Source organism: Malus sylvestris, chromosome 8, assembly GCF_916048215.2.
Source record: "Malus sylvestris chromosome 8, drMalSylv7.2, whole genome shotgun sequence".
Lineage (NCBI taxonomy): Eukaryota > Viridiplantae > Streptophyta > Magnoliopsida > Rosales > Rosaceae > Malus > Malus sylvestris.
In genome coordinates this window covers 6531968-6544222 of record NC_062267.1, presented here as the reverse complement: position 1 = coordinate 6544222, position 12255 = coordinate 6531968, and the positions used below count along the sequence as shown (strand labels likewise).

General features: G+C 32.4%; 1 protein-coding gene and 1 long non-coding RNA gene across 4 annotated transcripts in view; one reads left to right on the top strand and one right to left on the bottom strand.

Annotated features, from left to right (window-relative positions):
* Positions 1 to 12255, bottom strand: part of LOC126632940 (probable disease resistance protein At4g27220) — a 45303-nt gene that overhangs the window by 5419 nt on the left and 27629 nt on the right. The window contains exon 1 of one of the 3 annotated variants that reach the window (XM_050303479.1): positions 6769 to 6868. The exons of 1 other annotated variant lie outside the window; for it this stretch is intronic. The gene's annotated coding sequence lies outside the window, so the exon portion shown is untranslated. Of the gene's footprint in view, positions 1 to 6768; positions 6869 to 12255 lie in introns of those variants that run through there. One more of the 3 variants, XM_050303481.1, reaches the window with a different exon arrangement.
* LOC126632950 (uncharacterized) lies at positions 6723 to 7327 on the top strand. The gene is made up of 2 exons (XR_007626909.1): positions 6723 to 6851; positions 7104 to 7327. It is a non-coding gene; the product is annotated as an uncharacterized LOC126632950 (long non-coding RNA).

Here is a 12255-nt window from a genome sequence, read left to right as displayed (position 1 = left end):
ATACATTCGTACTGAAACTTATGTGGGATACATTTGTACCTATACTTATGGATACATATGTACTGATACTTCCATACTTACAAGTTGTTTTTAAATTTTTTTTTTTGTTTTGTTGTTGACTTTTTTTTTTTAATTATAAGAATGTGAATTTTGAATAAATTTCGGATGGTAAGTTTATAAATAATAAATGTGTTATAATTACTTAAAGGGTTGTTTTATTAACACCCCTCATTTTGTTGACTGCATTTTACATACTTAATTCACCCCATATTTTTTTAATTTAAAATTTATTTTAACACACCCCACTCATTTTCCAGTACTACCCTCGCACCTCATACTCTCATATACCACATAATCATCAACTAACCACACATTAAACTCTTTATCTCTTTTAAACAAAAGAATAATCCACATTTGAAAGACGAGAGATGTATTAAATTGTTGTATAAAATCTCTATCTTGCCGTTTGATTTATATAAACATCAAAGTACTCTCTCACATTTTCTTGAACAATCACGTTGGATTCTAAGAAGTGATGGACAAACAGTAAGAACTATTTTTATAAGATCATGTCAGTTTTGTTTAAATGGCTTTTCCTTTTGTGTTTTCAAATTTGTAAAAAGAACACATTTATTTGTTTAAACACTTCCAATCGACATACATCATTTTATGAAAGATTATAACCCAATTCCAAATTCCTTTGAAAGGTTATGGCCTTGCTTCAATTCCAACAAGCGAAGAAACATCTTCATCGTCAAATAGCCACAATAATAATACATACTAGCCTTCATGCACGTGCTCAAATGCGCGCGCAGAAGGCATTTCTAAAATCACGGCATGCTACGTGCGACTTACATGTTTTAAATGTGCTTATATGCGTAAATTGACAAATGAAAAGTCAAATATTGTAAGTAAATGAATAATCTTAGATTATGCTCGAAGAAACCTCTCATAAACCAATTAAAGCAGCTGAATCCACATAATAAAATCGGTCTTTATAGAATTTACATTAATAATTGAGAAAATAATATTTAATAAATAACTGATTGAATCACATTATTGCTAGCCCATTATGAGACTAAACCCACCCTCATCCCCCTTAGTGTAGATAATATCGTTTGTTTAAAAAAGAAAAATCCTTTGACAACTAATTTAATCATATTATTATCCGCGTGTAAAAGACCTTATTCGTGCTACGCACGATTTACACGTTTTAAATGTATTTATATGCGTAAATTGACAAAAGGAAAGTCAAATATTTGAAGAAAATGAATAATCTTAGATCGTACTAGAAGAAACCCTCATAAACCAATTACAGCAACTGAATCCACATAATAAAATCGATCTCTATAGAATTTACATTAAGAATAGAGAAAATAATATTTAATAAACAACTAATTGAATCACATTATTACTAGTCCATTGTGAGATTAAGCCCACCCCTCCATTTTAATGTAGATAATATCGTTTGTTAAAAAAAAAATCATTTGACAACTAATTTAATCACATTATTATCCGTGTGCAAAAGACCTTTTTTTATAACCGGCATTATATGCCTCTTAAGATGTTTTGAACGTATTTAAAAATAGAGAAAATAATATTTAACGAACAGTTGATTGAATCACATTATTGCTAACCTATTGTGAGGTACTAATTAAAAAAAACACACAAAAAATTAATTATTAAAAAAACACTGTTAAAATGACGAAAATAGCCCTGTATTATTTGATGCATTATTTTGGGATGCCTTTGAAGTTTTTTGTCTTGGGGGCATTTTTGCCCAAATATTTTGTTGAAACTTGGTGACATCGAAAATACTATTCACCTTTTGTGTTGGCTTTATATATAGATAATAATATCTAAAATTTTACAACAACCTCCACTTTTCTTCCTATTTTTTGGATTTCAATTAGAGCAGGGCTTTACAAAAGTCAAATTTATATTCCATTATTTAAATAATTTCTTGAAAGAGAAAACCAACCAATGAACGGAAAGCCAAAACTTGATTTTATGTTATGTTAAATTATATATCTCTTCATCAACATGTTAGTGTTGTTCGGGTTTTATTCTACAATAGAGAGTGATAGAGGTTGTGAGTGCTTGAATAGTCATTTCATATTACAGTCACAAGTTATTTAGTATAAATTTTGTATGTGGGGGTGTGTATTCAACAACATGTGGGGTGTTAAGAAAAAAAACTCTTACTTAAATATGGTACGTTTTACAAACAGGGACTTAAATTAGATTTAGAAAACCATTCAAGTTAAAATCTAAAAAGAATCTTATCTAAGACCTAAAGTCTAAAAGTTCCTATAAAAGCCAATTAGCTCTTTACGAGACTTAGCATACTCATCTACCCCTTAGTGTAGATAACATCATTTGTTTAAAAAAAAATACCCCTATATAAAATCATTTGACTATTCAAAAGGCATAAACTGTTGAAACTAAACAGAGATTTGGTTTGATCCTACAATGTAACGTGTAGTATTATTTTTTTATTAGTGACTTAGGTGTGGGACTTACTCTCATAAGACAAGTGTATGCACCAGATTAGTTTCTTAGATTGAAGGGCTCTGATTGCTCTGTAAGTATATGTCTTTGTTTGGTAGTGAAGCTTTTTGATCCAATGAAATATCCTTGTTAAGCTGCTACGATTAGCTCCAGCATTTTATCGCTGAAACCCTGTAGTTTTACTTCACATACATACACCTAAAAATTGCAGATTTAACATGGTCTCAAAGCTCAGGTTCTGATCATTAGGTTTGGGTGTTTCGTTTCTTGAATTTGTGAAGAAGAAACGGGGAAACAAAACGCAAGTCTCGAAGAACCCTAACTTTCGATTCAAAGTCTCACGTGGCTGGTTCGAAAGTGGTGGAGTCTTAAGGGCTCCAATCTTCAATGGGTCCAACTACAATTTTTGGTTCGTTAAAATGAAGACTATATTCCAGTCTCACGATCTCTCTTGTAAAAAAGGGGTTTGAAAACCCAGAAATGGAGGATGACTCGGGTGATGATGAACATCTATCAGTGAAGAGGATTACAATGAAATAGAATGAAACTAGAGATGCAAAAGCTCTCGGTATCATCCAGCGAGCAGACTCAGATGAAATATTTCCTCGAATCTCAAACTGGAATACATCCAAGCCTACTTGGGATGTCTTGCAACAGGAATTTTGAGGGGACAAAAAGGTTAGATCAGTCAAACTACAATGCTTAAGAAGAGATTTTGAATACACAAGGATAAATGATGGTGAATCTTTATCTGTTTACTTGACTAGAATGTTTATATTGTGAACTCAAAGACTAGTGCATGAATTTTAATTAGCTTGCCTAGGACCCTATGACTGTATTGCATCCATTATAGAGGAAACCAAAGATCTGGACATTATTGGGGTTGAAGAGATGATAGATACCTTGAAGGGCAATGAATAAAGCTCAAATAGGCACTCTGAAAACTCGGCAAAGAAGGCATTTGCTAGTCTTAGTATACATGGCAGGGAGAGTAACTATAGCCCTCAAGGGAGTAACTGAAACCAGAAAAAATGTAGAAAAGAAAGGGCAAGAAGTGGCATAAGAAACCTACTCCACAGGTAAAGCAAGAATACACTGGTGAATATACCCTTAGAGCTCATCCACACTGATGTTCGTGGTCCAATGCAAACACCACCACTCAATGAAAACAGATATTTCTTGTTGTTCATAAATGACTGCACAAGAATGGTTTGGGTGTATCTCATGAGAAACAAGGCAAAAGTGTTCTCTTTTGTCCAAAGAGTAATGCTACAGTTAATACATATTTGTAATCTCTCTTTAATAAAGTAGTGCCCACTAACACATTTGGTTCTCATCTCTATTAGGAGATGATACAAATGATGGTAAAATTATGTGGTAAGAGTAGTGTTTTTGTTTTCAAAAAGTTCAAAGCAATGGTTGAACTACAACGTGGACTAAAAATAAAAAAGCTTAGAAGTGATTCGAGTTCAAGGAGTTATGTGAGGATATAGGACTACAAAACAACTAATTGTTGCTTACTCATCACAGTAGAATGGTATTACATAAAGGAAAAATAAGACGGCTTGAAATGGCAAAATCCATGTTGCTTGAAAAGAAGATGCCACATTCATTTTGGAGTGAGGCAATTAAAACTGCAGTCTATCTTCTCAACATATGTCCAATAAAGACACTTGAAAAAATGAATCCTTTTGAAGCATTTAGTGGCAAGAAACTTGGTGTGAAGCATCCAAGGGTGTTCTATTTTTTATGCACAGATGCCAACACAATTGAGACACAAACTTGAAGACAACACCACCAAATGCATCTATATGGGATATAGGAGTTAAGAGAAAGGGTATAGATTTTTCAATCTTAAAACTTACAAGATGATTATTTTGAGGGATGTTATATTTAATAAAGAAGCTGTTAAGAGTTGGGATAAAACGGTTGAAGATATCATCTTAGTACCACTTCGACTTGATGAAGTGGAATGTGAAACACAAACTGAGAGTCAAATTGTATTTAAAATTTAGTCTCTCCAACGTTTAATTTCAACACCAGAGGACCTAAAAGTGCAAGACTCTTCCTTAGGATCAACATCATTAAGAATAAGGAGGTTGAGTGAGATTTATGCAACCTGCAACTATCGTATAATGGAACCTGAAAGCCTTTAAGAAGCTGAGAATGACCAATCTTGGCAGAAGGCAATGAGTGATGGAATTTTATGATTGAGAAAAACTCAACTTGGGAACTTGTGAATAGACCAAGGGACAAACTAGTGATAGGTGTGAAATGCATCTATAAGAAGAAATTGAATCTAGATGGCTTTGTACAAAAGAACAAGGCAAGACTAGTTGCTAAGGGTTATTTCCAACAATCTGGAGTGAATTTCAATGAAACCTTTGCTCCAATGACCAGGTTGGACACTAGTAGGACTTTAATTGCTTTGGCCACACAGAAAGGTTGGAAATTGTATCTGTTAGATGTAAATTCAGCTTTTCACAATAACATATACTTGAATAAGGTTTTGTGATTCCAAATAAAGATGAGAAGGTGTTCAAATTAAGGCAGGCACTGTATGGATTGAAGTAAGCACCAAGGTCTCGGTACAGTGAAATTGACTACTACTTCAGCAAGAGAGGTTTCAGCAAAAGTTCAAGTGAGGCAACAATTTATACAAAGACGAGAAAAGGCTCATAAAAGCTAATTGTGTTTATCTATGTTGACGAGGCGGTGTTCATTGGAAGCAATGAAGCTATGATTTCTGAACTCATGCTGGAAGCAATGAAGCATTATGAAATGACTAATTTGGGATTTCTTCATCACTTTCTGGGAATTGGAGCGATTCCAGAATCCAGTAGTATTTTCATACATCAGCAAAAATATGCACATGCCCTACTTGAGAAATTTGGACCAAAATGATGCAAGTCAGTTGCTACCCCATTGATTACAAATGAAAGTGTAAAAATGATGGAACTGAAGTTGCTGATGAGATTTTGTACAAGAATATTGTTGGCAGTCTACTCTATTTGACAGCAACAAGACTTGATATCATGTTTGTAGCAAACCTATTATCAAGATTTATGCATAGTATAACAAAGATTCACTTGGAAACTGCAAAAAAGGTCCTCGGGCACATCTCATGAACCTTGGATTTTGGTTTCAAGTATATAAAGTGAAAATGCAGATCTAATTGGCTTCTATAATAGTGACTGGGGTGGAAGTGAGAATGATATAAGAAGTATCTCAGACTATGCCTTTACATTTGGATATGCAGATCTAATTGAGTTGTTGTACTGCAAGTCTAAAGATCAGACTGGAAATATTTTCAGCAAAACTCTGCCTAAACACAAATTTGTTTACCTGAGAAGACTGCTTGGAGTCAAAGCATAATCCATTTAGAAGGGAATGTTGGAGCTAAATGAGATTTGGTTTTGATCCTACAACTTGGAACACAAGAAATTTGTTTGTGTTTGTTTGCTTGAATTCCATAAGGCTAGTGTTATGTAACTGCTAGTGTTAACTTTGTTGTTAGTGAACTAGGTGTGGACTTGGTTTCATTAGACAAGTGTATGCACCAAATTAGTTTTTTAGATTGAAGGGCTCAGTGTAATGGTCTTTGTTTGGTAGTGAAGGGGAAGAGATAAGAATGCATGAAGGATGCTGAGCTGCTACTATTAGCTCAAGCATTTCATCTCTAAATTTCTCTGATTTTCTTCATTTTTTTTCAAGATTACATCACGTATGTACACTGAACTATTGCAGATTTAACATAAACACGATAAATAATCAACACACTGACTAAAAAGTACAAGCTTGCATGGCACCAGATTTAGAAGCAAACCAAATGACCCACTGTTTACCAAAAAATTCACGATTGTTGATTTTTTTTTTAATTTTATTTTATAAAAAGCATAGGGTTAATTTTTATGACCTAGGGTTAAGCGATAATGAGTTTAGGACTCTGTCCAAAGGCCGAGTCCTAAACCCTAAATTATAAGCTACACTAGCCCACATCCCGATTCCGACACCCTCATCTATCCACTTGTCATGTTCCAATTGATTCTTATTTGTAAAATATCTTTAGTGTTATAAAGTAAATCGATTCTACAAACTATTGAATCCGGAGCATTTTTCCATGTTATTAAGGGCTTAATTACATGTGAAAAGCCCCTAAATCAAATCAAATCAAATATGAAGACAACCACCAAATTACCATAAATGAGATACAAGATTCAAACTCAAATCAATTATGGTTATAATTAAAGAACGTACCCTTAGCTCTGTTGGTTATGGATAAAGTGAGTTGCTCTTCAATATATACGTTCCTTAGAGCACCAATACAAAACGGTCGTTCTGTAAATTGAGAATAAGCTAATGAAGTAAGAAGGGAGAGAACCTAATAATTTCTTCTTTTTTTTCTTGCAAAGTTCTGCGGGATACAATTGCAATTTTCTATCTAAAAGCAAAAGGAACTGAGAAATCTAAAAGCATTAAGTTTTATCTTCTTCTTCTGAGTTAACATGCGTACCCTAAAGCTAAATGAAGCAAATATTTATGACAACAGAAATATACTACAAAGAAAATAAGGATAGAGTGTGGTTACCTAGTGATTTTTTTTTTTTTTTTTTGGATTGGAGTTTGGTTCAAACCAATTGGAGAGGACCTTTTTTTCAGCAATTCAGCAGGACTTCACCACTACCAACAGTCTTAGCTAGATAGAGAACGTTGTATGAGTGCATCGTTATTATCTACAAACATGGAATTGGAAAAAAATATAACTGTTAATTCAACCTTGAACCAACTTCTGCCTATATACAATGACAAAAACAAATCACAATTTCAACTCACTCTCTCATCAGAATGTATAAAATAATCTGAATTAAAAAATTCACGGATTAAAATTATGATATTTATAAATCTCAAAATCACAAAACTCCCAAAATTAAACAAAACAAACTCCACATATGTGTTTTTCATGTTAAAATCTCGAGCAGAATAGACTTGTGTACAATTTTTATAAAACAACACTTGTATAACACTTATACCAAAATTTACTCACATTCTTAGTTGTAAGTTATTGATTTGGTAAAAGTTGGTGAGTCATATAATGTATTGATACATTCATAGCTTTTTGAATCAATTTTTACATACAATTAATAATATCGGTTGTATGCTTACACTCGTTGTTTCCAAAATTTGTGTTCTCAGAATTTTATTTATTATTAATTCATAAGAAAACAATTTTTTTTTAAAAGGCAGAGAATGCAATAAATAACATATTCATTGAGCTAAGAAAACTAAAAAGTTACTCATTGCATCAACAAATATAGCTAGTGAGTCAGCTTGACTGTGCTGCTTAATTGTGGCTAGAGAAAAACTGATATGTCTCTATAAATTTATCCGGCCTCCAAAATAGGTCCTTTTAAAAATTAAAAAAAAAATTTATCCATGAGTTCCAAAAAAACTGAAACCTGTAATAATGCTGAAAAGCGTATCTGATGAAAGGAATGATGAATGAAAAAATAAAAACAAAGAAGGAGAAAATGTGAAATTCCCAAATTAGTGTTACACTACAACACTAGCAATCACCTTGTTTATGTTAAAAAAAATAGTTTAAATAATGTTTTGTTGTAAAGTAGCATTGGCATGCCAGCTGTCATTGACTTGAGCACTATGGAGAGAATAATTTGCTTCAGAGCAACTCCAGCCTTGCTGGTTGCTCGGGCGTCAGGCAAGGAGAAAGGGCCCTCGGGTCGGTGGGAGCAAATCCAGCGGGGAAGGGCCCGAGTCAGGGTGGGAGCTCGAGCGAAGGGGGGTGGGGAGTCGACGGGCCTGTGGCCCGAGGGTTTGCAATTTTTTATTTTTTTTTGTGTCAGAGAGAGATATAGATAGCTTTTGTAATTTTTTATTATTTAAACAAACAAAAGAAACTATTATTTTTATTGTTTATTGCCAGGGGGAAGGTTCCAAGGGTGGAGATGTAAATGGCAATTACTGTTCATTAATGGTAATTACTATTCATTTAAGTCAATTACTATTTAATAGGATGGATTGAATAGTAGATTACCAGGGGAAGAGCTCTATAGGTGGAGTTGCTCTCAGTGTTCTTGAATTTGCAAACATTTGGAGCACATCGCAAATTGTTGTTGTGTGTCACTATCAATGGAGTTGACAACAGCTGGCACCAAAAAAAGCAAATAATTTGTTATTAAGCATGCAGACAATATATTCACATTTATCAAACAATTATTTCTATTAAATACAAATTAAAGCAGATTATATATATATATATATATCTTATTTACTAAAACTAATCATGCTGGAACAACACAATCATATACTTAACATGAAAATTCTTTTACTTTTCAAATATCTTTATAATTTTCAGTTGTTAGCTCAGATGAATTAAAATTTAGAATTTGAATTTTTTTTATAAAAACATGGTGAAAACACTTCCAAACAACTTAATCACCAAGTGAGTTAAGAATTATCAAAAAGTTGATAAAATTATATTGTTAAATCTATATCAGAAAAGTTGAAATATCTCAGGACAAATAGATTGGTAACTATTAACGTAAAATATTAATTAATTGAAACCATTGAGGAAAAAATCGAATTTGAGAACATTTTTTTCAAACGGATTTTGCTTCATTCTTCACATTCGATTATCTTGATTAGAGGACGATCAAATATGTAATTTAAGGTTATTCAATTAAAATTTAAAGTAATTGTATAAAATTCAACATATTCAATCATGTTTTTATGATAGGTTATTAAAATTCTTAAAATCCGATTGTATTCAATTAGAATTTTAATAAAATTTATACTTTGTAAGTGTATTCAATTACAAGTTGAAAATTTGATTTTAAAGAATTGAAAAAGTTGAGAAATTATAGAAAATTTGAGACAATTTTAAACATTCATATATCTCACATCTTTCATAAAATTTTAAAAAAAAATTAAATCAAAATTTATAAAATATCCCTACAAATCAATTAAACTATATAAAAATTCATTAAAATCTTGTAAATTCTGAATTGAATACGTGCACCTAACACGACAATTCACCGTAAAAAAATAGAACCATTATCCCTCATAAAAAATATGAACTATTATCCTTATTGCGATGTATTTAATCGGATCACAAACAATCCCATGATATCTCATAATATCACGAGGGCATAAACACATACAATTATCAAGAAGAACACAGAACCATTAACCCACTTCTCCACCGCCTTGACCGCTTTGATTTTTGGGTGAGTTTGGATGGTGTTTGGAGGTGATACGGTGAGTTTTGCCGAGAGGGAGAAGGAGAGTTGCAGAGGGGGACAGATGGGAGGAGTTTGTGAGGGATGAGAGAGAGTGACAGTATTGGAAGATGGAGGAGTCTTGAGTGTAATGAGAGATCAAGTGAGAGGCGTGGAAGAGAGGAATTAGTGGGAGGGGTGCAATGACGAGAGAGGAATTATCAAGAAGAACACAGAACCATTAACCCAATTCCGGAGAATGAGGATTCTCTATCCTGAGAATCTTTAGGTTGTGTCCGTTCATTGTAAATCCAACGGTCAGAAATTATTTTAAATATTTTTATTTCATATTAAATATAAATAGTATTTGATGAAAATTGATTTACAATATACGATGAACGGAAATGATCTGAAAATGATCCTTCTGGAATTCCGGAGATCCAGCTGGAGGGCAGTTTCGGCACATCAACGAAGAAAAAGGAAATAGATGGCTGACGCGTGGAAGGAAACTGTACAAAAAAAGTATGGAAACGCGTATGATTGACGTGCATTATTGACTCACTGAAAGGAAGGAAGTAAGATGGGTTGTCAGCCACCCATGTGCAATCCCAATTGCATTATTTTGATCGGACGACATTGATCTGGACGGTCCTGATTCAAAATTATTAATTTTAGATTTTAAATTTAAAAATACATTAAATCTAACGGATGAGGTCGAATATGATATATTTAACTGTAAAAAAAAAGAGATCTAACGGTCTAAAATTAAATCAACATACAATGCTTTGTTTCGAGAAAATAATCAGTTTAGTGTTTTTTCATTATATATCAGAGTCTAATTATTTTTCGGTCAAAATGTTTATGAAATTAAATTAGGATAATCTATATATTTTTTATTTTTTTAAAAGGTTACTTAATGAACATAATTCAGCTTAATTTCATTTCTTAATAATCTTTCGTTAAAAATTTAACCCATAACGGTTGGAATAGAAAAACTATTTTTGAGTTAAAACCTAAATTTTTTGTCTTAATATTTGGAGATGGTCTTATTATAGGTATAATATGAGACTTTTTTAGATAACTAACTGTATAAGATATATGAGATCTGGATCCTGTTTTCACTAAGTTTATTCACTAAGAATTGAGGAACAATTAAACAGAACAAAAAAACAAAGCAAATGAAGTCAAATAAGAAGATTAAATGAAGGTTGTGATGCTCTTTCTTTGAAGTAAACAAACAGAAAGAAAGAAAAAAAAAGGTTGCTGCAACGAAGAAACTGCAATTACATGCCTAAACCTAAAACTTTGGTCAACTTCTCAGGGTTCTAAATGCGTATACAAGAATAGGAACCATCGGTTCCAATGTAGCCAAAGAAACTCAATTTTTTTTTGTGACATTTTAGGAACCCATCTATGCATACTGCATAGGAATGATTCATGCTGCTATAATCACTTATTATGTTTCATATTTATATGTATATGTCTGCTTTTCAGAGTCTTTCTTGCAATTTACTTATGGAGATGGATTGTCTGCCCTCCCTTTCTCATACCCTTTCCATGCCCTCTTATTTTGTACGGTCACGGTTAAGTCACGTCAACATTTTATATTAATTTTTTTATAAAAATAATAAGACAAAAAATAAATGTTGATGTGGCTTAACCGTAATCGCACAAAACAGAAGAATATGAGGAGAGGAGGGCAGACAATCCATCTCCTTTACTTATACATGCACTCTGGCATGTTAAGTTTTAGTTGGATCCACAAAAATTATGAAAGAACCAAATTTAGTTGGGTTTGGGAGAACAGATAAATATACAATGGACATAAATTTTTACAGGTTTTGACCAAATATATAACTTTTTCACTAAAGGGTCAGTGATGAGTTAGGGTTTAGGGTTTAAATTAGGCTGTAATACTTGTTTCTTTTCTATTCATAACGATTCTTTCTAACTCTTGTAATTATGTATCAATGTGAATTTCTGGTATAACCTTTTTTAATTCTTGTGATGTTTTGAGGGCTTTTTTTCTATAACGATATTCTACTTAGAGGAGAGAATTTGGGCTAAATGAGATAATATGTCAGTTAAATATGAGACTTCTCATTTACTAATATAGATGAATATCACTGTATTATAGTGTTACTATATACACAAAGATCGTTAGAACCTTTCAAATGTAAAAGATTGTTCTTATGTTTTCACATCTTTTGTTCCAACTTCAATTTTGTGTCATTTTTAGCTTGGATTTGCAACTTGAATCATTTCGCACTTACCCATGAAACAAAATCAAGAGCAAAACAAAATGTCATGGAGTTTCTGCAAGGGAACAGTAGTCTAGTTGGTTAAAAGTATTTACTCTGTATCCAAAGTCTCAAGTCTAATTTAAAGTATTTACTCTATATCCAAAGTCTCAAGTCTAATTTTCTTTCCCTCAATATCGCTCATATAAAATAGAAAAAATAAAATTTGTGTGGTTGTTAAGAGTTTCATGATTTCATCTTGTACTCCC